Raw genomic sequence first — 27,694 nt, 5'->3', positions numbered from 1 at the left:
ATATGTAAATGTGTTGATGTGGAAAGTATATAACAAGTGTATGATTTTGCATAAATACCATAATTTTTAAAAATTACAAGTTTGTAAGCGACAATATTCTATTGGCCAAAAAAATCCAAAATTTTATAGGTGTTGGATATTACAACTTGTGGTGTTGGGATTTTTAGGGAGACTCTACAATTTCTAAAATATGTGGAGTCATACACTTTCCGCTGGTAACAGTATCCTCGGATCGGCTTCGAATTTTCCTACCATCTAGTTTAAAATAGAAGCTAACAGGTGGATTTTGTATTAACATTGTAATTTCCTGGTGCATTATACTCAAGGGCCAATCATCCTCCATTTGCAACACTTGGGGCTTGCAGCCCCCACAAATGACAGTAACATCCATAGCTACACTTTCACGCATGTCTTGATCAAGGCACAACCATTTAGCCTTGAGCATCCTCCATCTACGATACTTGAACACTAGGCATAAAGTTTGTCGTGCGACAAAGTATCTATAATTGGAAAGAAAAGTTAGTTGATTCATCCAAAAGTAAGATAATAGTCAACTAAGAGAGAGAATTTTTACCTAAAAGCCATCTCCCTTGTTGTGACTCGACACTCCACTGTGTCAAGACTGTGAGTTATTTTTTATGTCTAAGTTTTGCCTAGAATCCTTGTTACATAATCCTTTGATGTATTTTTTATGACGTACGTGCTTTTGGTGCATCTCAAACCCTTACATTCCTTAAACATGTGTGCAAAAATTACCATCAATATGAACGAGCTTAGATGTACATTCTTTGAGCCCGTGCTTGGCTTCATAGAATTCAATATATCTGCTGGAATTTTTGTGCTACACATGTGCAAAATGTCGCTACTACACAATGGCCATTCTATGCTATTGAGATTCAATATATGCATAGACTCAAGGGTTCCATATTCTTGACTCCCCTTGGGTAATATGTACTTGGAGTCATAGAAAAAAAAAGGTCCTCTGCGAGTTGCTTAGCTATACGCCCCTCAAAGAGCAATCTACCAATTTCAAGGTGGTAACACTTAAAAGAACCATTGAAACTCTCAACATTTTTCCACTCATAGCAATCCGAAGGGTATACTTCTATAAATATGAGACAAGTTGTTACATAGGTATCATGAAATTTCTCATTCTCAATGAGTTGCAAATACTTACTGTTTGCAATGTTCCATTGAAAGGGCACAATGGGTGCAATATGTATTTGTTTTTACATGAATACATGTTGTACAAATGCCTCTGTTACAAGGTGAGAATCAACATTCCTTTGTCTGAGAGCTAAAATTTTACCCTTCGAGTGCTTTGATACATATGCAATTGCAGATGCTTTCACCTTGAAAGCTCCCTTCATACTTGGATGCATATGTACCCCAAGACAAGCAATGATATGTATCAGTGATTCAATTCCCTTCTTTATCTTTTCTGTTATGTACTTCTATTGAGAGAATGCTTGTTCTTCTCTCAGGAATTATAACCTATGCATTAGATGTAAAGAAGTATGTATTAACCCCTAAATAATAAGCATTTTAAGTCTGTCTAGTAATCACCAATATGCCATACAAATCAACATGGCATTCAAAGATGTTTACACTTTTGTAAACAGACATAAACATCGATATCGAAACACATGTGGATATATACATCAACACAAAGTATAGATTTAATTTCAAGGCATCACTTTAATCATACCATTTACATCAAATATAATGAAAAGAATAGCACAAGAATACTCAGAGAATTTTGCCAAAATAAATTTTATTATAATGAAGAGGAATCTGATGTGACTCAATACATTGTATGAAATGTAGGTATTATAGAGTAGTTGTTACAAGGATAGCAGCCACATGGCATGCAAATCTTAATAGGCACATTGGACTGACACCTTAGATATTCTAAGACTCAACACATCGTGTGTTATATGGATGATATGATACAAGAGTTTCATGGGTCATTGCCAATTGGCATGGAGATCCAAATGGACACATAGGACCAATAAAGCAGAGGATTTTTGAACCATCGACTTCCAGCAGATCCATATCATCCAACACAAAGGAATCACTCACCACATCAAAATAGTTGATCGAGAATTATATGCTTCACCTAAACCTTGCACAATAGCTGCATGTACAAAAAAAACACCTGCATGAATTCCTTTTAACAAAAATACTTGCATGAATCCCTTTTAGCAAAAAATATCTAGATAACTGCATGAATAGAAGCAATACAAAACAGGGCCAATTTACCTATAAGCCAATCTGCTAAAGATAAGATTGAATCATTGCTAATCAAAACCCATTGCAAATGATGGAAATAAGAAAACATCAATCCCATCAAACATAAAAGTCACTAATTAAATGAATAAATTTTGGCACCATAAAATATGGCAGATTTACCTGTAAATTGAGCTACAGAATCTTTGCTCTACCTTGTGTTAAGTGCTGCAACAACAATTGATCCTTAAGTTAGAACTAGCATCAAACCCTATTGTAAAGATAGTGGAAAAGGGATAATGCAGAGAGGAAGAAAGAGAGTGTGTGTGAGTACATGGGAGAGAGAAAAAAATGAGCACCTATCCAATCTTGCCCAAATTGATCTCTGCAAAAGAAAATTTTGCAAGAGTTAGTATTTACATGAAGGTATACTGAAAAAATAGTAGAAAAGAGGAAACATAGAGAGAGAAAGAGAGGGGGAGAGAGAGATAAGCACTTACGCAATGCCACCCAAAATGATCTCTGCAATAAAACAACAACAAGGGTTAGAACTAACATTGTATTGTATTGAAGATATCAGCAAAAAAAAAAACAAACAGAGAGATAGATTAACACCTTTGCCTCTTACTCCAAATAAACTCTGCAAGAAAACAACAATTAGAACCAACATCAAATTCTATTGAAAACACAACATAAAAGAGAAACAACACATAGAGAGAGGGGGGAAAGAAAGGAGAGAGAGATGAGCACCTCTATCTCCTACCCCAAATAACCTCTGCAATAAAACAACAACAATAGTAAGAAACGGCATCAAACCCTATTGAAAAAATAGCAAACAAGAGAAAATTCAAAGAGAGATGGGCACCTGTATTTTGCCTAAAATCTAGAGCTGCGTGGAGAAGAAAGTGCAGAGGTAAGCAGAACACTCAAAACCCTAATTACTCTCAGCAGGGAGCTTCAATGGAGATGAAAATTCACGAGTATAGAGAAGAGAGTGAAAGTGGTCTATTGCTCAACTTTTGGGTTAAATTGATTTCGTGAGAGGAAAAAAAATCGAAATTGAAAATTCTCCAAAAAAACGGGAAAATACGATGTGAGAGAAACTCAAATTTTACGTACTATTCATTCTCTCTTCTTTTAATCCCCCACTACCCCTTTATTTAATAGAAAACCCAAGATTTGGAGAGAGAAGATTCACCCTCCATGGATGTCAACATCTAGCCTTCCTATTGGACAATGCAAAAGGCCCACATCTTAAACTATATTATTTTTAAGGGCCCATTTGTGAGTTCATTTTTTTTCTAATGTGTACCCCATGAATCTTGTATCCTAGCCACTATTAATATGTGCACATATCTGTAGTGCCCTTGAGGTACCTCATGATATCCTTCATGGCATCCCAATGCCGCCTACCAAGTGTAGCCATATAGCGTGCCACAACTCCCACTACAAATGCTATGTTAGGATGAGTGGGTATCATGGCATACATCAAACCCTCTACTATAGATGTATAAGGGATCTTGGCCATATTAGCCTTCTTCTTATTAGACTACAAAAGATTGGCATGACTAACCTTCATATAAGAAGGTAAAGGATATCCAATAGGCTTAGCATCTTGTATATGAAACCGCTCAAGAACCTTCTAAATGTATTCATTCTATGACAAGTAAAGGAGCTCCTTAGAGCAATTGAGCATGATGTACATCCCAAGAATATGTGAGGTTTGTCCCATGTCCTTCATCTCAAAGCTCTTCTTGAGCTAATTTTGGTATCCATCTCATCATGAGTGCTCCCAGTAATAAACATATCCTTGACATAGAATACAAAAATTATAAGGATGTCATCACAAGCCTTCTTTTTGTGAAAAAAGGATCCATATCACTATGAGTATATCCCGAGTAATGCATGAAAGCAAACTTATGGTACCATTCCCGAGGTGCCTACTTAAGGCCATAAAGGCTTTCTTTTCAACTTGCACACTAGGTGTTCCCTTGCCTTTTTTCTCAAAGCCCTTAGGTTGCTATATATGAATCTCATCATGCAAGTCCCCATGTAAGAAAGCTATCTTGGCATCCATCTAATAGAGGTCTAGATCGAGTTGTACAACCAAAGCCAAAACCAAGCATAGGATAGTCATCTTTGCAACAAGAGGGAAGACTTCATCAAAGTCAATACTATGCTCTTGCTTAAAACCCTTAGCAACGAATCTAGCCTTATAGGTATGCTTGGGGCATCCATGGGTACTCTTCAACTTGTACACCCACTTGCATGGAAAAGTATATTTTTCACTAGGCAAAGAAACCAAATCCCATGTATGATTTTTTAGTAGTGAGTCATACTCTGACTACATGGCCCTCTCCCAAGAGTGACTATCATTTGTGTGCATGGCCTCATCATAGGTAAGAGGCTCACAAACATTTGTCACCATAACATAATCTATAGAGGGTGTAAACTGATCAGGTTGACATCTATCTCTAGTAGACGACCACAAACTAGATTATAGCACTTATACCTCCTATATAACCTCATGGCCCTAGGCCACTAGAGCATTAGCTACTGTAGGTTGTTTAGCTAGCTATGCATTAGTAGGAGGCTTCTTTTGAAATATCACTCTACATACCTCAACTACCTGCTCAGGTTGCTTATGCATTTTCTTCTCATAGAAAATAACATCATGGCTACATATGGCCTTTTGAGCCTGTGGATCCCACACGCAAAGCACATCTCACATGCATCCCCACAACCAAGAAATGTGCATTTTACAAACTTAGGATCCAACTTATTGCACTTTCCCTTGGGAACATGGCAAAAAGCCTCACAACCAAAGACTCCCAAATGAGCATATGATGGAGGTTTTCTAGACTATGCCCCCTCTACAATATAATAGTTAAGAGTAGTGCATGGGGATTAATTAATCAAATGTATGGCAGTAGTAACTACCTTAGTCCAAAATTATTGTGGTAAGCCTGTTTGGCTAAGCATACTATAAACTCGCTCTTGAATCATCCTATTCATGTACCCATCTATACCATTTTAAAGTGGGGTATACAGGGCAATCAATTGATACTTAATACCCCTCTCATCATAAAATTTCTCAAATTCTTTAAATACATACTCATTCCCATTGTCAGATCGTAGGCATTTTAGCCTATACCCCGATTGGGTCCCAATAAAAGCAATCCAACGTTGAAAGGTAGCCAAGACTTTTAATTTATGCATTATGGAGTATGCCCAAATCTTATGTGAATAATCATAATGAAAATAATGAAATATTGCACAATACCTAATGACTTACAGGGCATAAGCTCACAAGTGTTAGAATGAACAAGAGCTAGAAGCTCGCGCCCATACACATAATGCCAAACTTCTTATGTAAGTTATAAGTCTACCTTCCATAAAGACAATGATCACAAGAATTAAATTACTTATAGTCAAGGGGTGGAAGATACTATAAACAAGTAAGATTTTTCATTCCCTTTAATGACATGTGCCCAAGGTAATGATGCCATAATGATACATATGGTACAATAGTCACTTCCAAAATATGGTCGATAGACCTAGATACAAGTAAGGGATAAAGAGTACTAGACTTGGCATTTCATGTCTTACTCGTGCTAAGACAATATTCCCATGGGTAAGCTTCCATGAGGAATCACTAAAGAGATGGCATAACCTATATCATCCAACTATTGAGCTAAAAGTAGGCTTTTAGACAAAGCTGAAACATGGTGTACATGATGCAAAGTAAATATACTACCTGGAGGAAATTATAGTTGGACATCTCTAATACCAACAATGTCAAGAATCATGTGGTGGGGAACCTGTCTGAGCTACTGTGCCAAACATACACTGTATATACAAGAGGAAGCTCACTCAAGAACGTAAGAAGAGAGATGGAGGCCAAAACATTTTCTTGCTAATTTTTTCTTCTTCTTTCACACACTATACAATATACACAAAGTATAGATAAGATACAATATAAAGTAAAGTAGCCTTCTAAGTCAAACAGTGCATAACCGACTACACTAATCGACTGGCGTTATATCTTTGCCAATTGTAGGTAGATGTAAGAAACTAAATATAATAAGTGATAATTCAGTGGCCATGTGAGTATCATAATGACCACCAACGTGCTAAGTGTAGACGTGCGGACCCATCTAGCCAGGCGGTCCATCATCAATGTCCACACATGTTGAGCTTGCCACTTAACACTCCCCCTCAAGCTCAACTCTATCTCTGCAACTCCAAGTAAGCTTCGAAAATTTCAAAGCTTCTCTACACCCAATGCCTTTGTGAAAATTTCAGCTATCTGATCTTGTGTGATGACATATACCAAGTCAATCTCTCTTGCAAGTAACTTCTCTCTCACAAAGTGGTAGTGCACCTCAATGTGTTTTGTCCTAGCATGGAACACTAGATTCCTAGCTAAATGTATGCTGCTCATGTTGTCACAATGAATGACAATTGAACCATCTCCCTGCACATCCAAATTACCTAATAACTTTTGCATCCCTACCACCTCACATGCTGCCATAGTAGCACCTCTATACTCAGCCTCCGTACTCAATAAAGCAATTGTAGGTTGCTTTTTGCTGCTCGATGTAATTGCTGCACTACCAAGGGAAAACATGAACCCACTAGTAGATCTTCTATCTGACATGCTACCAGCCCAATCTGCATCTGTGTATCCAAAGACATGTACGTCCTTACCTACCTCATAAAAAAAGTCCATAATGTAAAGTGGACTTCACATACCTCAATATACGTCTAACTGCATCCAATTGAGGCTTTCTAGGTATCTACATAAACTAACTGACAAGGCCAACATCATAGCTCAAGTTTGACCTTGTGATAGTCATGTAAATCAGACTCCCTACTATCCTCCTAAGCATATTAGGGTCTTCTATCTTGTTAGAAAATAGAGTTGCAGCATTGGAATGTGTGCACAAGAGGAAGGAGAGAGCTCAAAGTACAAGAACAACATCTTGCTTACTAAGTTGCTTACAAGTACAACTTGGGTACACTCTCCCACACTAGATAGTGACCCATAGGCTGTTTATATAGCCTTTGCCAAGCTAGGGTTAGTGTTTCCCCTGCCCCTAAGGCTATTCACACCCATCTGCCCTCATGCACCCTTTCTTACAGTGGGTTCCTATGCCTATCTTCTAACATCCCCACTTCAATGCCAGGGTGGCATTGGATTACAAGGCATGCAAGATGCCCCCCTTAAACAATCGGGATGCCTTTATAAATCAGGCTACAAGAGTGGTTTTAGGTAGATGGTTTAAAGACTCAAAAAAGTCTATCTTCAGATGAATTGGAGGCATAATTGGCCACCAATTATTTGGGTACATCAAGAGTGTTGGGGCATTTACTAGTGATATGTCCTGTCTTCTTGCATTTGTTACATTTCATTTTCTTAGGATACTTCTTCCAACAGTTGTTTACAAGATGTCATTTTTTCTTACAGAAAGAACATCTAGTGAGAACTATATGTACCAATACTTGATCATGGAAAGTTGAAGATGCATGACTGTTGCTGCCTTCTTTGTGGTCCCTCTTTTCTTCATCCAAACAGGATTGGATGGTACTTGCCAATGTAGAATCTGGAATGTTGGTAAGAGTGGTTACAAGAGTAGGAAACACCTGTTTTACAACTTTTAGGAGAATAGCAATAGCATCTTCTTCATGTATTGGAGCTTGTATAGAGGCAAGCTGTGCCATAAGTCCCTTCATGTGAGAGATGATTTTTTCCAAGTCTTCTCCTAATCGATATTCCAAGCTAAAGATTTCAATTTTAAGGAAGATTTTAGTATTTTTACCAGTGGCTCCATAGAGCTTTTCAAGCTCATCCCATTTTTCTATAGCAGTATTTAGTTTATCAACATGATGAATTAATGACTCATCTAAGTGTAACATAATGATTGTCTGGGCACATTGGTCATCCTCTATATCAACTAGATTTATAGATTTAACAGCTCTAGTGCCTTGAATGAGAGGCCAATACCCTCTCTCCATCATTTTATACATGATAAGGACCTGCCATGGGTGGAAATCTTTGCCATCAAATTTTTGAATTTGAGGACGGACATTAGCATATGTTGTGGCCATTGGGAAGGTCTTACCACTTGTTAGAACAAGGGCAGTGTCTAGTCCCTTACAAGTTTGCCACTAAATGTGGAAGCAATTCAAAGTTGTAATGAGGAGAAGGGCTGAAAATCGTACATGTGTAATATTTCAAAATATGACTTTGGTGGTCCTTTCTTAGGAGCAATCTTCTTTCGAGGTTTAATGGTATTTTTAGGCTTCAATGACTTGAACCTAAACTGGACTTCAAGCTCCTCCTTGTGGTATGGCTCAATGGATGACCCTTGTGTTGGACAAGGATGACCTATGATTTCAATGCTTGTTGCTAATGATTCTGAGGAGAGTACAATGACACTCATCCCTCTAATTTCATTGACCAATACACTTAAGAAGAAATCACTCAAGATATGCAATACACTTCTAGTGTATGATGGTCTATGTGTTTATAGTTGTACACATAGCTTGACAACTTGAAGCAAGGTATTTCCTGATGAAAAATATTCAGATTATGTAAGTATTAGCAACAATGATGATTAAGCAATGTGCCTTAGTGCTTACAAGCACTCATCTATAGTCCATGTTGCTAGAGATGATTAAATGTCAGTCTCAATGAGTTGAATGATGACCTTTTGAGTAGAGGAACCTCTGAGATGAAGTTTCTAGATTAATCACTCACTCTAGAATAGTTGATCCAGAATCACTGTTGATGAGCAAACATTGAAAAAAGTTGAAGATGGAAGAAGCTTGAAGCTCCTAGCTATGGCTGCCCCGATGACTGACAGTTAGGGTTTGGCTTGTAGCAGTCAGCAGAGGTGGAATTTTCCAAAGCCCTCTTAGGACTAGATGGCCCACTAGGGGGGATACAAAATCCCTATGGTAGTTGCCTTCAATGTGCCCTCGTCAACACGCCCAGCAGTATGCAATGTCTCTCTTGCAGATCTGCGCCTCTTTCTACGATTTTTGCAATGTCATCCACCACGTCGCCTAATCCTAGTGTCTGAGGTGCTAGGCTGAGTTGCCCTGAGCTAAGGAGAAGATCTCCAGAAGAAACCAAAGGCTGAAGCCCCTTCTATTGCCCACACCAGCTCCTCCAAGATCAGGGGGTATGGCTAGCTATGGAGTTTGAAGGTCTAAAATGAGTGAGATGGAGATTATCTTGTGCACTTAGTGGAGTTGAGATTTGAGGAAGCTGAGGGGATCAGAGGATGCTCTAATAGCATGTTAAAAAGTAGAGTTGCAACATTGGAATGTGTGCACAAGAGGAAGGAGAGAGCTCAAAGTACAAGAATAACATCTTGCTTACTAAGTTGCTTACTAAGTTGCTTACAAGTATAACTTGGATACACTCTCCCACACTTGATAGTGACCTATAGGCTATTTATATAGCCTTTTCCAAGCTAGAGTTAGGGTTTTCCCTACCCCTAAGGCTATTCACACCCATCTGCCCTCATGCACCCTTGCTTACAATGGGTTCCTATGCCTATCTTCTAACATATCTCATCCCCCTTTACATTTTGCTCCAATGGTACTAAAAGAGGCTTAAATGTTGTCATACCATACTTGGATAACATATCCAAGTCATACTGCCTTTGGGATAGCCATATACCATCATCACATCTGATCACCTCAATACCAAGAAAGTATTTGAGCTCACTCAAATCTTTCATCTCAAACTTCTTCTTCAAGAAGTCCTTAACTTTAACAATCCCATTGTCACTGTCACCTGTAATAATCAAGTCATCTACATAGATGACTATGATAACCAAACCTACATCTCCCTTTCTCACATAAAGTGAGTGATCAGCATCAAAAATACAAAATCCAATATTGACAAGATACTCTCCAATCTTGTCAAACCATGCTCTAGGTGCTTGCTTCAGCCCATAGAGCCCCTTCTTTAACCTGCACACATATGTGGGATGCTCTAAATCCTCATAACATGGTGGCTACTCCATATACACTTCTTCTTGCAATTCACCATGCAAGAAGGCATTCTTAACATCCATTTACTACAAACTCCAACCTTTGGCTACTACCAAGGCAATCACACACCTAATAGTTGCCATCCTAACAACTAGACTGAATGTCTCTTCATAATCTATGCCATATGTTTGAGCATAGCCTTTTGCAACTAGCCTAGACTTATACCTCCTGACTAAACCAAGTACATTATGCTTGACTTTGTAAACCCACTTACAGCCAATAGCTTTCTTACCCTTAGGTAAGGGTATCAAATCCCAAGTCTTGTTGGCTTCTAATGCAGCCATCTCCTCATCCATTGTTGCATCCCAATGAGCATGACCAACAACATCCTCTAAACAATTGGGCTCAACATCCTCAACTAGTTTCACCATATAATCATAAAGGTGAGCTGCATAACCTTCAAAACCAAATCTTTTAATAGGGTATCTAACCTTGCTAGATCTACGTACCACCGGATCACTCAATGGATCCTTTACATTACTATGAGCTCTCTATACACCTGGTGTCCTGACTGAAGGAATACCAAGCTCATCATCCAAACTCTCCAAACCACTAGAATCTCCATCAAATCCCAAATGACTGGTAGATGCATCATTACCATCCAAGACTTTCTTATTTCCTTTGTCCTTCCCTACAACACTTATAGATCCACTTGAAGATATGGGGCTACTCCTTAGTCTCCCAGACCAAGGGCTCACTATAAGTATAGTACCAGATGATGTTTCTAGTACTTTAAGACTCCATTATTCTTGTTTTTCTTTCTGCACATAGCTATCCTGATCATAATCATCATCTAATACATCACCATCAAGTGCATACCAACTGCCATCAAAGATAACATCCCTGCTCACTCTGAACTCACCTATGACAAGGTTATAACAATGATACCCTTTCTGCTTTAAAGATTATCCAATAAAAATACATTTTTCTGCCTTTGGATCAAGCTTCTTCCGTAGCTCATCTGGCACATGAACATATGCAACACATCCGAATACCTTTAAGTGTGATACATCGGGCTTCTTGCCAGTAAAGCATTCTTCAAGAGTCATCCCATAAACTGCAGTTGTGGAGGTTCTGTTCATAATATAGATAGCAGTATGGATAGCTTCAGACCAAAAATATTTTGGCATATTCTTTTCAGCCATTAATGCCCGTGCAACTTCTGCAATATGCCTATTTTTTCTTTCTGCAACCCCATTTTGCTGTGGGGTATACCTGCAACTAAATTGCCTCTTTATCCCATGAGTCTTCAAGAAGTCACTAAACTCATTACAGAGGTCCTCTTCCCCTCCATCTGATCTCAAGCATTTCACTTTTAAGCATGTTTCTGTTTCAACAGCTACCTTAAAAGATTTGAAGTGCTCAAATATATCACTCTTTTTCTTCATGAAGTATACCCATAACTTCCTTAAACAGTCATCAATAAATGTGACAAAATATTTGCTACCACCAAGAGATACATTCTGTGTAGGCCCCCAAACATTTGTATGCACTACATCAAGTATTTTTCTACTCACTTCTCTGTCATGCGAGAAGGGTTGTCTTGCCTGCTTACCAAACTAGCATGCTTCACAAACTTTATGCAATTCTACAACTCTAAAAGAAGTCAATCCTCTGGACTGCATTAATTTCAGCCTTTGCACATTTGCATGTCCAATACGTTTATGCCATATTTTAATATATGCAACTACTCATTTTCCTTTAGCATACATAGCAACATCCATTGTAGGAATTCCAACATCTAAAGTGAACATGCATCCAACTCTACTTCCTTTTGCGACCAATTTGTACTTATCATTAAAGTCTTCTACAAAACAACCTTTTGCATTGAATCAGACCTGCAACCCCTGCTCTACCATTTGGCCAACAAACATTAGATTCTTTGTGATTGATGGCACATGTAATACATCTATCAGACTCTTTGTCTGACCATCATACAAGGACAAGGGAACCTTTTCGATGTGTGAAATTGGGTGACATGAATCATCACCCGTCTACACATAACCTGGATTTTGTAAGTCCTGCATCTCTCCAAACCATTCAACATGACTGGTCATATGATTAGATGCACGTGAATTGACATACCATACATCATCATGTGTCCCCTTTCCTGTAACTGCATTCATCATATGTTGCATAACAAACAGATGCCCATTTTTGTCTTCATTCTATCGTGAAGACGATGCATAGTTTCCTTGCTGCAATTTACCAATGCGAATATCATCCTTCTTAGCATAGCAATGGGCTGCAATATGCCCTGTTTTGCCACAATAATGGCAAACAATAACAGAATATCCAGAATATCTATTCTGTCATCCACCTCTTCCTTTAGAGCTCCCCCTGCCTCTAAAGTTTCCTTGACCTCCTGAAACTTGCATTTCACCAAATTGCTAATTGAACCTATTTTGCTGGTTATCGCCAGCATGTCCCATACCACGGCCTTTCAAAGAGGATCTACCACATCCCCTTTCTGAACTTGAGTAAAATGCTTGAACCTGTTCACCATTTTTTTCAGATGAGACCCTACATATTGATCTTTTTGGTAATCGTGAGAGAGATCAGCTCATCAAAATCTGGAAATGGCTTCCGTACATATACTAAAGTAACAAATGATTTCCATGTCCTCTCATTATTAAGGCCACTCAAAGTGGATGAAACCAAATCATCATCATCAAGCATTGCATCAATCACTGCTAAAGCATATGCAATGCTTCTCACCTTCAACATATACTCATTGACAGACATTTTTCATTTCTTCAAGGCATTCAACTTGAGTTGAATCTTTCGTGCCTTTGTATTTACTGAAAACACATTCTCAAAAATTGTCCAAGTTTCATGTGAAGTTTTTGTATTCCTGATATGTCCCAACATTGTATTATCAATGACTGCAGATAACCAGTACATCACCTTTTTGTCTTTCGCGTTCCATTCTTTCCATGCTTTTAATTCATCTACAGTCGAAGGGATACCCAGCTTTGGCTCCTTTTCTTCACCTGAAACAAACTCATAAAGGCCCTTTCCAATGAGGAAGCTCATCACATGAAACTTCCATGAAGGGTAGTTGTTCTTGTCGAGCTTCTCAATAATGGGATTTCCACTATTCTCTACCATTATCACAAACAAGGATACAACATAGCAAGTTAGTCTTCTGCAATCTTTCACAACACGTGCTTGCTCAATAGTACATGTAATCTGCAACCTATTTTCAGATAAACCTTATGTTTTCTTCTTGTAAACAACTCAAAAAATTATAGATTCAAAATCTGTAACCTGTGCACCCACTTTCGGTCAATACATCTGAAATCACATTGTACCCTGAAACTGTTGTCCGCAACCTTGCGGCTCTAAAACCTAGGGCCTGGAACAGCCTCGGACGCCCAAAATAATTGCAAAAAAGCTCTAAGGGCCCATCTACAAAATATACAGTGCTCTACTTGCACACCAAATCTCACAACAATCTAAGATTTCACTCTACCCTGCTTCTGATGCCTCCACAAGCACTATCCAATAGAGAGAGTGAAAGAATGGGAGAGCTTCTTACCCATTGCTTGCTTGCTCAAACCTTGCTTCTTCTCCTTCACTTCAGCCTTCAAAATCAGCCTCTCTCAGTGGCGTGGCTCTGATACCATGTCAAGAATCATGTGGTGGGAGACTTGCTTGAGCTATTGCGCCAAACACACGTTGTATATGTTGAGAGATCGAGCTCCACTCGTGATATGTCAGGGTGACCATTGTGCATTTATGTCACCGACTTGTCAGTTCCAGATGCGGTTGGTACACCGCCCATGAATAATAGCTACATGATAGCTATTCTTATCTACTCTAGTTCTGGCTCAGTTAGTATGCCACCTTAGTTAGTTGAGTTTGGTTTGAGACCCATATATAGGGATCTTCTATTTCCTTGTACTTAAGTTCTTTTTGGCTTACACAACTAAGAAGAGAAAAACTATTTTCAGCCTCCACCTGTGTGTGTATTCCCCCATTGTGCAAGCAAGAAAGCTACAAGTGAGACTTCTTCCTTCTCTCCCACAATCTTGACATGGTATCAGAGCCTTGTTCGTGGTAAGGAGCTCAAGAAAGCAAGCCAAGCTTACGGTGTTCTGGTAAGAGGAGCAGTGTTGCTTTCATTTTCTGTTTTGGGAGCAGATCTCTGCAGATAGCATAGCCGGAAATTGCAAGAATGCATTGTCTCAGGTTGAGACGCCCTTCGCGGTGAAGCAAGAGGGGAGTATATGCTACGGTAAGGGCTTTAGCCCTTGTCGACCCTGTTTTTTTTATTTGAGACCATTTCGGGGCCTGTTTTGGAGGCGGAAGTTTTCTGCACGCACTCAGGAAAAGGTCAAGTTTTATGCTGTGCAACCACTGTTCTACAGGTCGGTGAAAAGTTACTATAGAAATTGCATCGTATGCTTGTGTGCAGAGACATTGGGAGTTACAGAATCATCCTTGTTGCCTGTTGATGCAAAATCGTCACTAGGAAGTGACTGTGTGGTCAAATACCACTTTCGTCAGTTTTGCAGATTAGCCCTTGTGAGGCAGAAGCTGTGTTCTTTGCAGTGACAGAACTTTTTGCAGTGCTCTGTAATGGCGTCTAATTCTCTTTCACAGATTGTCACTGAAAAGCTTGACAAGAACAACTTCCAAGCATGGAAGTTTAGAATGACGAATTTCCTTATGGGAAAAGGATATTGGGAATTTGTTGCAGGAAATGAAGAAGAACCAGTTCTTCCTAATGTTCCCAATCAACAGCAAATGCAGGCATTTAAAGCATGGCATGAGAGAGCCAGAAAAGTTATGTATTGGCTGTCTATCAGCATTTCAGACTCTATGATTGTGCATATTCAGGATGCAAGTACGCCAAAGGAGGCATGGGATACTCTGTCAAAAATGTATAGCACAAATACACAAGCCAGGAAAATGCAGCTCAAGCAAGAGTTGCACAATGTGCAAAGAGAAAGTATGAGCATCAATGACTACCACATGAAGGTGAAGAAGATCGCAGATGCACTTGCTTCCATTGGGTCGCCAGTGGAAGATGATGATTTAGTTTCTGTGACCTTGAATGGTCTAGGAAAGGATTATGCACAGTTCCGAACATCCATTTCCATCCGTGAAAGATTTCCTGATTTAGAGGAGTTGATTGCTCTTCTAATTTCTGAGGAGCAGAGAAATGGTGGTGTATCTTCTTCAGGAGGAACTTCAAAAGAAGTTGTCTTCTACTCAAATGCTGGAAGAGGTAGAGGCAGAGGTAGAGGAGGCCGATTTGGAGGCCGTGGTAGAAATCAGAATATGCAGCAAACTCAAGAAAACCAGTCCTATGGAGGAGGACATGGTAACTCTAGAGGCAGGGGGAGCCAAAGAGGTCGTGGTGGATGGCAAAGAGGCCAAAATGCAAACAGCAATGTTGAATGCTACTACTGTGGTAAAATGGGTCATATGGCTAAAGACTGCTTTAAAAAGCAGAATGACATCATGAATGGGAAATTGCAACAAGGGAATTATGCATCTTCTAGTAGACAGGGTGATGACAGAAATGAGCATTTGTTTATGGTGCAGCACATGAACAATTCTGTGACAAGTGCAGAAGAAAGCAACGATGTATGGTATGTTGACTCAAGTGCATCAAACCACATGACAGGTCATGCAGAATGGATGGAGGATGCAAGGAAAATGGAAAAACCAGGATTTGTGGAGACTGGTGATGATACTGCACATCCTATTGTGCAGATTGGAAAATTTCCTTTGTCTATGCAAGATGGAAAAAAGAAATACATGTCCGATGTATTTCATGTCTCGAATATCACCAAGAATCTGGTTTCTGTTGGTCAAATGGTTGAGCAGGGCTTGCAAGTCAGATTTAAGCCTCATGGATGCTTTGTTGAGGATATGAAAAATAAAGGTCGCTTGATAGCAAAAGGAAAGAAGAAGGGCAGAATGTTTACGTTGGATGCAGACATGCCTGAATTGAGTGCAGCAATGTTTGCACATGGGACCGGTGTAGTTGCAGATATTGATATCTGGCATAAACGCATTGGTCATGTTAATGTACAGCGACTTAAATCAATGCACGCCCAAAATATTGTTGCAGGATTGCCTAAATTCAAGGTTGCAGAAATGCATAAGGTATGTGAAGCCTGCCAATTTGGAAAACAGGCAAGGAAACCATTTCCTAGACATGTTCAAGAGAGTAAGAAGCCATTGGAATTAATCCACTCTGATGTGTGGACTACTAAAGCTGCATCTCTTGGAGGCTGTCATTATTTTGTCACTTTTATTGATGACTATAGCAGAAAAGTTTGGGTGTATTTTATGAAAAAGAAAAGTGAAGTTTTTGGGCATTTCAAAACTCTTAAAGCTATGGTTGAAAAAGAAACAGGCCTGCAAATATGCTATAAACAGTCATACCCCATAGCAAAATGAAATTGTAGAAAGAAAAAACAGGCATATTGGAGATGTATCTCGTGCCATGCTCAACGAAAAAGACTTGCCAGATTTTTATTGGGCTGAACCAGTTGCTACAGCAGTCTACATAATGAACAGGACTCCCACTGCAGCAATACATGGAATGACTCCAGAGGAGAGGTATACTGGTAGGAAACCAGATATTTCTCATTTGAAAATCTTTGGTTACATTGCCTATGTTCATGTGCCAGATGAGTTGAGATCCAAGTTGGATCCAAAAGCTGAGAAGTGCATCTTTATTGGTTACTCTCTGCAGCAGAAAATGTATAGATGCTATAACCCTTCTACTCGTAAGTTTACAGTGAGCAGAGATGTTGTTTTTGATGAGATGAGTAGCTGGTATAAACCAGTAAATGTGATTGATGATGTAGATGCACAAAATGGTAATGCTGCACAGAATTCACAGCAGCAGTCACAAAATATTAGTGGACCTCGAGTGTCCTCTAGCAGTGGTTCACATTCTTCGCCATGGATAGGCAGATTGAGATCAGGAGAATCTTCTCAAAGCAATGTAGATAGTGGTATGCATGTTTCACGAAAAGGAAAAGAGAAGGTAGATCAGCCCATGTTTGATATGAATGCAGGTCACTCTTATGTGGATGGTGAATCCAGTGGCTCAGAACAGAGCATTGATGATGAGTTGGGTATCCCCTCTATTGTTACACCTGGAGTAAGGAAGACCAGGGATGTTTTGAGAGCACCTGCAAGTGAGCCTACTTTGCGTAGGTTTACCAGAGCTAGGTATCCTATGGATAGGCTGAAATATGATGGATTTACAGCCATCCACTATGCATATATGGTCAAAGTGATACAGGAACCATAACCCACTTCTTTTGAGCAAGCCATGGGAAAATAAAAATGGGAGAAAGCCATGGATAAAGAAATGGATACCTTGGAAGCAAATGCTACATGGGAGTTGGTACCTTTGCCTAAAGGTAAGAATGCAATTGGCTATAAGTGGGTTTATAAGGTGAAGCACAATGCAGATGATTCTGTGAACAGATACAAAGCAAGATTAGTAGTCAAGGGGTATGCACAAACATATGGCATTGATTATGAAGAAACATTCAGTCTGGTTGCAAGGATGGCAACCGTAAGAGAAATCATTGCTATGGCTGCATCAAAGGGATGGTCTTTACATCAGATGGATGTAAAGAATGCCTTCTTGCATGGTGATTTGCAAGAAGAGGTCTATATGGAGCAGCCACCAGGTTATGTGCATGCTGTTCATCCTGAGTTTGTTTGCAGGTTGAAGAAAGCCTTGTATGGCTTGAAGCAAGCACCTAGAGCATGGTCTGACAAGATAGGACAGTATCTTGTCACTATTGGCTTTCATATTTCCAAGGCAGATTTCTCACTTTATGTGAGAAAAACAGAGAAAGGTATTATGCTACTTGTCATTTATGTTGATGATTTGATTATGACAGGTGACAGTGATGAAGATATCCTTCATGTGAAAATGCTATTGAAGCAGAAGTTTGAGATGAAGGATTTGGGAGAGCTGTGTTATTTCTTGGGCATTGAGGTGATTAGATCACCAAGTGGGATACAGCTCTTGCAGAGGCAGTATGGATTAGACATGCTGTCCAAATATGGGATGACAAGCTGTAAGCCTATTTCAGTTCCTTTGGAGCAGAATGTGAAGCTGAGCGCAGATGCAGGTGAGCTTCTGGAAGACCCTACTATGTATAGACACATAGTAGGAAGCTTGATTTATATGACTATTACCAGGCCAGATTTGAGCTATGCTGTTGGATTGGTAAGTCAGTTTATGCAGGCTCCAAGGAAACCGCATTTGGATGCGGCTAGACGCATACTCAGGTATGTGAAGTCCACATTGCAGTATGGACTATTTTATGAGACTGGGGTTCAGATACAGTTGCATGGATACACTGATGCTGATTGGGCTGGTAGTATTTCTGATAGACGATCTACCAGTGGGTATGTGTTCTCTTTTGGGAGTGCTGCAGTCACTTGGAGCAACAAGAAACAGCCTACAGTTGCCTTTGAGCACAGAGGCTGAGTACAGGGGTGCAGCAATGGCTGCATGTGAGGTAGCTTGGTTGCATAAGCTACTTTATGATATGCATCAGTCTACAGATGGGCCAGTTGTCATTTATTGTGACAACATGAGTAGTATACACTTGGCAAATAACCCAGTCTATCATGCTAGAACAAAGCACATTGAGGTGCATTATCACTATGTGCGGGAGAGGGTTTTACTAGGTCTTATTGATCTAGTTTATGTCAGCACAGAGGATCAGGTAGCTGACATATTTACGAAGGCATTGGGCGCAGAGAAGCTGCGCAAGTTCAGAGGCATGCTTGGTGTGCATGAATTGGGATTGAGCTCGAGGGGGAGTGTTGAGAGATCGAGCTCCACTCGTGATATCCCACGGTGACCGTTGTGCATTTATGTCACCGACTTGTCAGTTGTAGATGCGGTTGGTACACCGCCCATGAATAATAGCTACATGATAGCTATCCTTATCTACTCTAGTTCTAGCTCAGTTAGTATGCCACCTTAGTTAGTTGAGTTTGGTTTGAGACCCATATATAGGGATCTTCTATTTCCTTGTACTTGAGTTCTTTTTGGCTTACACAACTAAGAAGAGGAAAACTATTTTCAGCCTCCACCTCTGTGTGTATTCCCCCATTGTGCAAGCAAGAAAGCTACAAGTGAGACTCCTTCCTTCTCTCCCACAATCTTGACAGTATATACAAGAGGAAGCTCACTCAAGAACACAAGAAGAGAGATGGAGACCAAAACATTTTCTTGCTGATTTTTTCTTCTTCTTCCACACACTATACAATATACAAAAAGTATAGATAAGATACAACATAAAGGAAAGCGGCATAACTGACTACACTAATCGATTGGCGTTATATCTTTGCCAAATATAAGTAGGAGTAACAAACTAAATATAATAATTGATAAGTCAGAGGCCATGTGAATATCATAATGACCACCAACGTGCTAAGTGTACATGTGTGGACCTATCTAGCCAGGTGGTCCATCATCAATGTCCACACGTATTGAGCTTGCCATCTCAACAAGAAATATCCAATACTAGGTCATTACCCAATTCGATAGACCCTGTCATGCTCTGATAGGAGTGGAATCACTCTCGATGAGGGGTGACATGAAATGAAGCCCTTGAATAAAGTAGCAAATACTAAACATAGGTAGATGAGACATTGGTCAACTGTGAAGTATCGAGAGAATAAGCTATAAGTATGCAATCATCATTAGAATCCATCTGTACAATAATAATCTCTTCAATCTTGACACTGGACTTGCTAGGGACAAAGTTATGATCATCATTCTTTCTACACTTTATTCTTTTCCTTTTCTTTGTACTTGTCATCGTACATTTTATGGCACTATAGCCAAATATGACTCTACTTTCCACAATAGTGACAAGTCTTTATTCTTGTCATCATGCATTTTATGGCATTGTGGCCAAATATAACCCTACTTTCCACAATAGTGACAAGTCAATGTGGACTTACGGCTACAAAACTTACAGTGAGAGTGTGGCCATGTGATTGAGAACAAGACTTCTAAGAGTCTCTCCCGCAGTAGTCATTAGCACTCCTACCATCATTACCTCTAACTATCAAAGCATGAGAGGTGTAGGAAGCATTAATGTTTTTTTATTAACCTCTTCATTCAAGAGTGCACACTCTACATCCTACAATTTCAGTCCATTAGTAGGCATAACTGCACACATAGTAGTACAGAATGCATCCCATGACTCTGACGCAATATAACCAGTAAGAACAAGGAAGTAATATTGTCCTTAAATTTAATTCTATGCAAAGACAAGTGGTTGAAAATAGAATGAAACTCGTTCAAGTGGATGGACATGAAGGTCTCCTCCTTCATACGAAAGTCCATGAGTTGATTCAACCAATACATGTGAAAGGCACGGCTCTACTTGTCATAGAAATTGCAAATCTTATCCCATAACTTTCATGTGGTTTTCCCATTAGAGACAATATTATAGTAGACTTTCTTAAAGAGTAATAAAATGATTATATATTTATATGACCCATCTAGTTCAGTCCATTTCTTTGTATCAAAGCATTTATGCTTTACACCCTCATGTCTCAATGGCTTAATCTACAATTTCTACACTAGAACTCACCAGATTTGTGTTTTTCAATTGTTGTGATTTGTGCCATCTAACTTCTCAATGTTAAAGATAGTATTGTCATTTGACCCATCAATCATAATGCAAGAGATCAAAGCATGATTCAAGATAAATAGGCTAATGTAAATGATAGCAAAACATTCCCAAAATCATAGCCATTGAGCAAGAGAAACTACCAAAAGGATGAGTTGTGCACTACAATCAAGTAACTATCAAATCCAAGTGATTGTCCCTCAGATAGAATGCATAAAACTCAAATGATATGCTGCTATAATGAATTGCAACAATATACAAACAACCAAGTGTGAGCAACCAAAAAAAAACAAGGAACAACCAGCACTGAAGGCTATCACAACTACAATGTGTCAATAACCATACATGCAATAGGCATAAACATCATATACATAGGAGATCTCAAGTAAAGAGAAGAGAATTGCCAAATGCATAACCCATTGAGCAAAGCTTTATACATAATCCAAAAGTATACAAATATCAATGTTAACACATTGATAGACATAAGTACCAAGTCCAAAGTAAGTGATCAAATCAATCCATTGTAGGGTAACTTTATCTAACACATATCAAGAGAGTATGTACATGAAGGATCCCACAGTCTCGATGAAAGTAAGATCAAACTCAAGTGCATAAATCCAAAGATTTATGTAACATCCAAAGTAGCGTAGGTTACACCCACATGAACAAAATCGAATGCCAAATGAGCAATGCAAGCTCAAAACATGAAGTACATGACATTCGAGCATCCAAGATACATGAAGTATAAGCTAGCAGCATAAAACCCAATAGATTCTTCAAGCTCCTAATTGTGTAAGCCATTGAAGAAACTAAGGCATGTCACCATCTCCAAGAACAATGTAATAGATCCCAAATCATAGCTCAAAAGCATGGCATAGTATATCGAGACATATACATAACTAAAGTAGCGATGCATCCACTAAGTATCTCATAAAGTATCAATGAGCATTAGGTCTAAACTTTTCACTAGATAAGTGCTTGTTGATGTCTTATTATAGCACTCAAATGATAGTAAAATCTAAGCTATTTCAAGCTCAAATTAGTCCTAAAACCATAACCATACCATTGGGGCACCAAAATGGCCTCCCCAAAGTATCAAACATGCATTATGGAACTTGTTGTTTGCTATCCAACCAGAACTATTGTATTTTGTGTATAATAGAGAATAAAAAAACTACAAAAAATCAACTATGTGAGTATCTAGATTTGTAGCTTTTATCGTGATCTTCATTTCTAGCTATAGAATGCCTAAATCTGATACCATATGCAAAGTTATGGGGCCAAAATATGATAGTTCTATCAAGCTGCCATAGCTATCCATGACTTTTACAACATGTTCTATATCCACTCAAAATGGATACAATGGATGCTCTTTAGCTCAATAAGCACTCAAAAAGGCTCAACTAAGCCTTTTGAAGCTCCTCAATAAGCTAGGAGCAAGCTAGAACAATTCAGGAGAATGAAAGACTCAATGCATACCTTAGGAGGGAGAAACAATGGTTGCAATGAAACCTTGAGTTAAAGATTTTTGAATCTAGAATGAAGCAAAGGATGAAAAATATCCTCAAATGGTTGGCTCTAATATGAGTTGAAAGATAAAGCCTAAGTGGAAGCACACAAGTAGAAGCAAGAGTTATGGTAGATGGAGCAAGAGAGCAAGAGAGAGGGAGACATTGTATGTGGAAACTCCAATGGTCACAATGTGTGACCGCCCTTCCCTTATTCAAATGTTATTGAAAGAATAAGGAATGAAGTGACTGTGATGGACACCCACCACCTTTTAGTGTATATGTATTGTCAGTGTAATGAATACATGAGTGGTTAGATACAAACGCATTTACCCCTAACAATAAGTATGTCCCTTACTCCCAAGAGATGAGATGCCCTCTATTTAAGCAATCCCTAAGCTTGCATTTATCAAAATATTGTACATAGATATCTTATTGGGCATCTAGAGCCATGGTGTTTTGCTTTAATCCTAGCCATTAATGGATATCCACGTTAATGCCAAAATGGGCTACTGTAGTCCCAAATCAAGCCTTAATTATTCAAGCACTTGCTTGACTTGGATCTAGATCTTAGTAACGAGAATAATACATGTACAAGGTAGATGTGGCAATCATCAATGTTGAAGAAGAATCTTGAATCCTTTACCTTCATGACAAAAGTTCACTCCTCAAACTCCTTGCTCTAAGCATTGGCACAAGCTCCCACAAACACTGAATGTTGTTTTATGAGACTGATTGAAAGAGAAGCAATGGTGGGATACAAGGTGGAAGCTATGGAGTATAAGAGGGTTGAGAGAGAGATAGAGAGAGAAGAACACAAGAGAGTTATGTAGATGCAGGATGAATGCTACTATTTTTCTTTGTTTTCTTTACTTATATATGATTGTACAATGTAGTAAGGGAGATTTGAGGTGTCGAAAATGCCCTATAAAAGAGATCCTAAAAAAAGAAAATATATAAAATAATTTAAAAAAATTATTTTAAAAAAATATATTTCAATCAATAATATTACCTAAAATTATTAAAAAGTCACTATCATAATATTATCGTGACTTGCATCAAACCTAGAAATCTAAGCCACCATAAAGGTGATAATGATTGACTTAATGAATATCTTACCTTCTCTTGATAAAAGTGAAAGTGAATATTCAACTTGAATTTTCTCAAAATTTTGTTGCCTCCCTCCATTATCATTATCTTCTCTCTCTTTTTCTCATCCTTATTAGTTACTTTCTCCTTCTTCTTTTTTGTATTCACATAGTTTTCCTACTCGAAATTGCAGATCCCATCCTTAAACACTATATTAGGGAATTTGAGAATTCTCATATAGTTTGAGAATTTTCAGTATAGTTAATATTTGGCCACATGATCAAATCTTGTCACCTTACTTGAAAGTGGAATCTACCTTAATTACTATATAGGTTGTATTTTCAAGTCCCTCTTTGAAGCATGGGTGAAGATTTAGACACATGGCAAAATCTTTACCCCTTATTTGAAAGTGGAACTTGGAGATTTCCAAATTCTCTAATATGGTATTCTTAGCTATGGATCAATCATCCTATGATATTTGTAGAATTTGCAAAAGATCTCTCTATCATCTTTATATTGAGCTAGAATGTGAGTATAAACCAATTAAGAAAAGAACAAAATAAGGCATTATTTTAAAGTCCATGAAATATATGTTTAGATTTGAAAGAAAGAATAATCTTGATTTTTTTTTATTTGTCAAATATCATATTAAAAAATAGTACACCTTTTTATAATACATCTTCATTGATGAGGTTTATTTGTGATGGTTATAAGATGGAATGTTAGGCTATATGCTTAATCTTGTTGTAGAGAAGGATGTTAATAGATTAGAGAATCATGTATTAACAAAAATAGAGATGAGTTATTGTAAAAACTACAAAATTTTCAATACAAGATCAATTCATTAGAGAAATGTATCAAAGAATACTAGCAAAAACAAATTATTTAATCCTTTCAAATCGACAAAGGGTTCTCAAGAATATTGAGAATCTCAAACAAGGAGGAGCTAATAATAAAATAATCCAAGAACAAGGTACACATTTTTACTTAAGAAATTTTAAATATAAATTTTATTATAATAGTATTTAAGTTGTGATATTAATCTTGTTTAGATCTCTTCTTCAGCCAAATGCAAGTGAGAGAAATGCTTTATAGGCATCTTAGTTTTATTATCACATTTTTCCCTCAGCAATTCCAAAGGATCCTCTTGAGAATAATAAATTCAAAAAAGTAAAGAAATAATGCTTGGATGCTTTTATTAAGCATCATTCTTTGGATTCTAAGCTAGTACAGAAGACTTTGTATAGAGTTGGTATTAGTTGAGATGCATATAAATAATTTTTTAAGCTAATGCAATCAAATATGAAACAAGGTCAACTACACAATTGTTTACTTCCAAGACTATATCTGGTGAGGATTGTTAGACAAAGAGTTAAAGTCATTGATGTTTTGGGTGAGTCTTTCCATATCAAGACCAATTTCAAGAGCAAGAAGAAAGAAATTCTTCTTGACAGTTAAGGTCATTGAACTTATGGGAAGCTCATGATAGCATGACTGTTGGATATCCAAGATATGCTAAGACTCTTAATACATTTGCAAAATCTATCACTAGCTAAGATTGAAAAGAGATGTAAACATAACCCAATGCCTACCTTGTCAAAGGGTTAAGGTAAAAGGAATCAAGATGCCTAGAGAACTACAATCCTTGGATGTTCCATAAATAAGTTAGGAGTCAATAAGCATAGACTTTGTAGTTGGTGGCTTACCTATTATTACAGGTCATGCTAATGGTGGATAGAATGACCAAGATCACTCACTTGATTCAAGTCAAGACCACTTACAAATCATCTCATATTGCCCAAGTCCTCATAAAGGAGATATTCAGACTTCATGGACTCCCAAGGAGTATAGTTAGTTAGAGACTCTAAGTTCATCTCAAAGTTTTGGACATGTTTATTCTAAGTCATCAAGACTCGGTTATACTTTAGTACCACCTATCACCCACAAATTGATGGCCAAACTGAGAGAGTGAACCAAACCATCAAAGATATATGAAGATCCTATTGTGGTAGAGAATCAAGATAGTGGATTGAGCATCTACCTCTTATGAAATTTTCTACAATATTGCATATCAATAAACAATCAAGATATCCCCATTTCAAGCCCTATATGGATAAGAATGTCACATACCCTTGAACTTTTTAGACCCTAATCTCATTATGGAAACATTCAAATCCATGCTTGAAGAAATGGATCAACAAATTGAAGCTTTCAAGCATGATATCAAAGTTACCTAAAATTGGCCAAAATCCTATGTAGACCTCAAAAAGTTAGTTGAAACATTCAAAGAAGGCAATATAGTTTTCCTTAGGGTGAGACACAAAAAGAGCTCACTATCCTTGGAAAAATCTAACAAAATTAGTACAAAGGTACTCTCTAGACCTTAGGAACTAACTAAAGTAATGGTAAAACAATCTTACAAGTTCAAATGTCCACCCAATCTCAAGGCCCGTATATTTCATGTAAGCCCACTCAGGCCCTATATACCTAATCTTGTCTACCCAAGGAATTTTGGAACTACAATCAAAAAGGATAATTGAGACAAAGAAAAAACCTCTAAGAAGTTAAATCCTAAGAAAAGACCTTGAACAATGGAAGGATTACCCTAATGAGGATACCATTGGATCAACAAGAACTCTTTTAAAAGAATACTCCCAATTTCTCCCAAGATGATGACATCTTAATTTCTTTAAGGGGAAGAGGATGTAATATCCCCATTATACAGTCCAAATCAATAAAATAATGTGAGATTTTAAACAAGTTAATTAGTGTATAGAAAATGTTCATAAGTAATCTTGTCAATAAAATGTGAATTCTTTACACATTTGCATATTTACATGTTGTTAAAATTTGACTAGTAATGTTATGATATAAAAAAGTCACACATTTTAAAACGAGTCTTTTATGTTGAAGTCAAAAAATTTTAATGGTGTAAACACCTTCTCTCAAAAAATCAGTCACTCTACAAGTTTGCAACATATTAATCTAACATTGATAGTGCATTAGGCCTTATTCATCGAAAATAGGGAGGAAAAGTGCTTTTGGAACAATATGTAATGGAAGAAGGAAAAATACATTAGAGTAGGAAAAGAAATTTGAATTTTGCTTTTGTGGTAAAAATAAGGAAGGCTAAAAGCAAGCACACTTTTTAGGAGAAGGACACATCCAATAAGGCTAAATAAAAAATAGTGCTCTAAAAAAGAAAAAGAGAGAAAATCATGTTAGGATTCCCCCCCCCCCCCCCCCCCCCCCCCAAGTATATATTTAAACATTTATCTTTTGGCAAAAGACCATGGATTTCAATCTTCCTGACAAAGGTCGTGAGCTCATGGAGATAGCTAATCTTTAGAACATGAGGACTCCAACCATGCTATCCATTCAAAGTTTTATCCACTATGTTATTCACAATCTTCTCTAACATCTGTCCATGTTAGTGTCTATTTTGTTGAGATTTGGGACTTACACTTAGCAATCCTTATTGTGTTTATTCACATTGTCTCTTAACCCCTTGCCATGTATTCTAGCCCTTGTTTTGGTAAAGTAAGCCCGAGATGTGATATAGAGGCCAAAACAACTTGGAACTAACTCAAAACAAAAAACGAGCAATGACATATCTCTGCTCTACCCTTAGATATCAAAATGAATTAATTACCTACTTATTATCCACCTTCTTGATAATCCATCAAAAATCCACACTATATTACTCTCAAGCCAATGGTCAAAATCTGAAGCCACAAACAAAATCCTAGTAACTATACTAATCAAGGTGGTCTCTGCCTCCCGTAGTGATTGAGACAATAAGCTAATGGCAGCATCATGGGTTTATAGGACAGCCTATAAAATGGTTGTAGGATAGACACCATTTAAATTTTTCTCTTTGTCCACAATGTTGTTCTATATGATCTTGTCTCTTACAAACATTGCATATGAGATGGTAGTGAGGATTTCTAGGAATGGATGAGGATTGAGATGATTCTTCAATTGGGTTTATGATTAGGATTGCCATGGATTCCTTTGAAGTTAGGACAAGGAGGGATTTTAGGCTTTCAATGAAAGGTGTGAGCTCTTATATGAAGATGTTTTGAATTATAAACTGTTAGGGCTAGAGATTTGGTTTCTTGGATAGAGGAAGTGGAAAGAGCATCC

Source organism: Lygodium microphyllum, chromosome 30, assembly GCF_053477565.2.
Source record: "Lygodium microphyllum isolate KBCC chromosome 30, Lygodium_microphyllum_v1.1.10, whole genome shotgun sequence".
NCBI classification, from domain to species: Eukaryota; Viridiplantae; Streptophyta; class Polypodiopsida; order Schizaeales; family Lygodiaceae; genus Lygodium; species Lygodium microphyllum.
The sequence above is the reverse complement of the archived record's forward strand: the minus strand, read 5'-3'. Positions refer to the sequence as shown.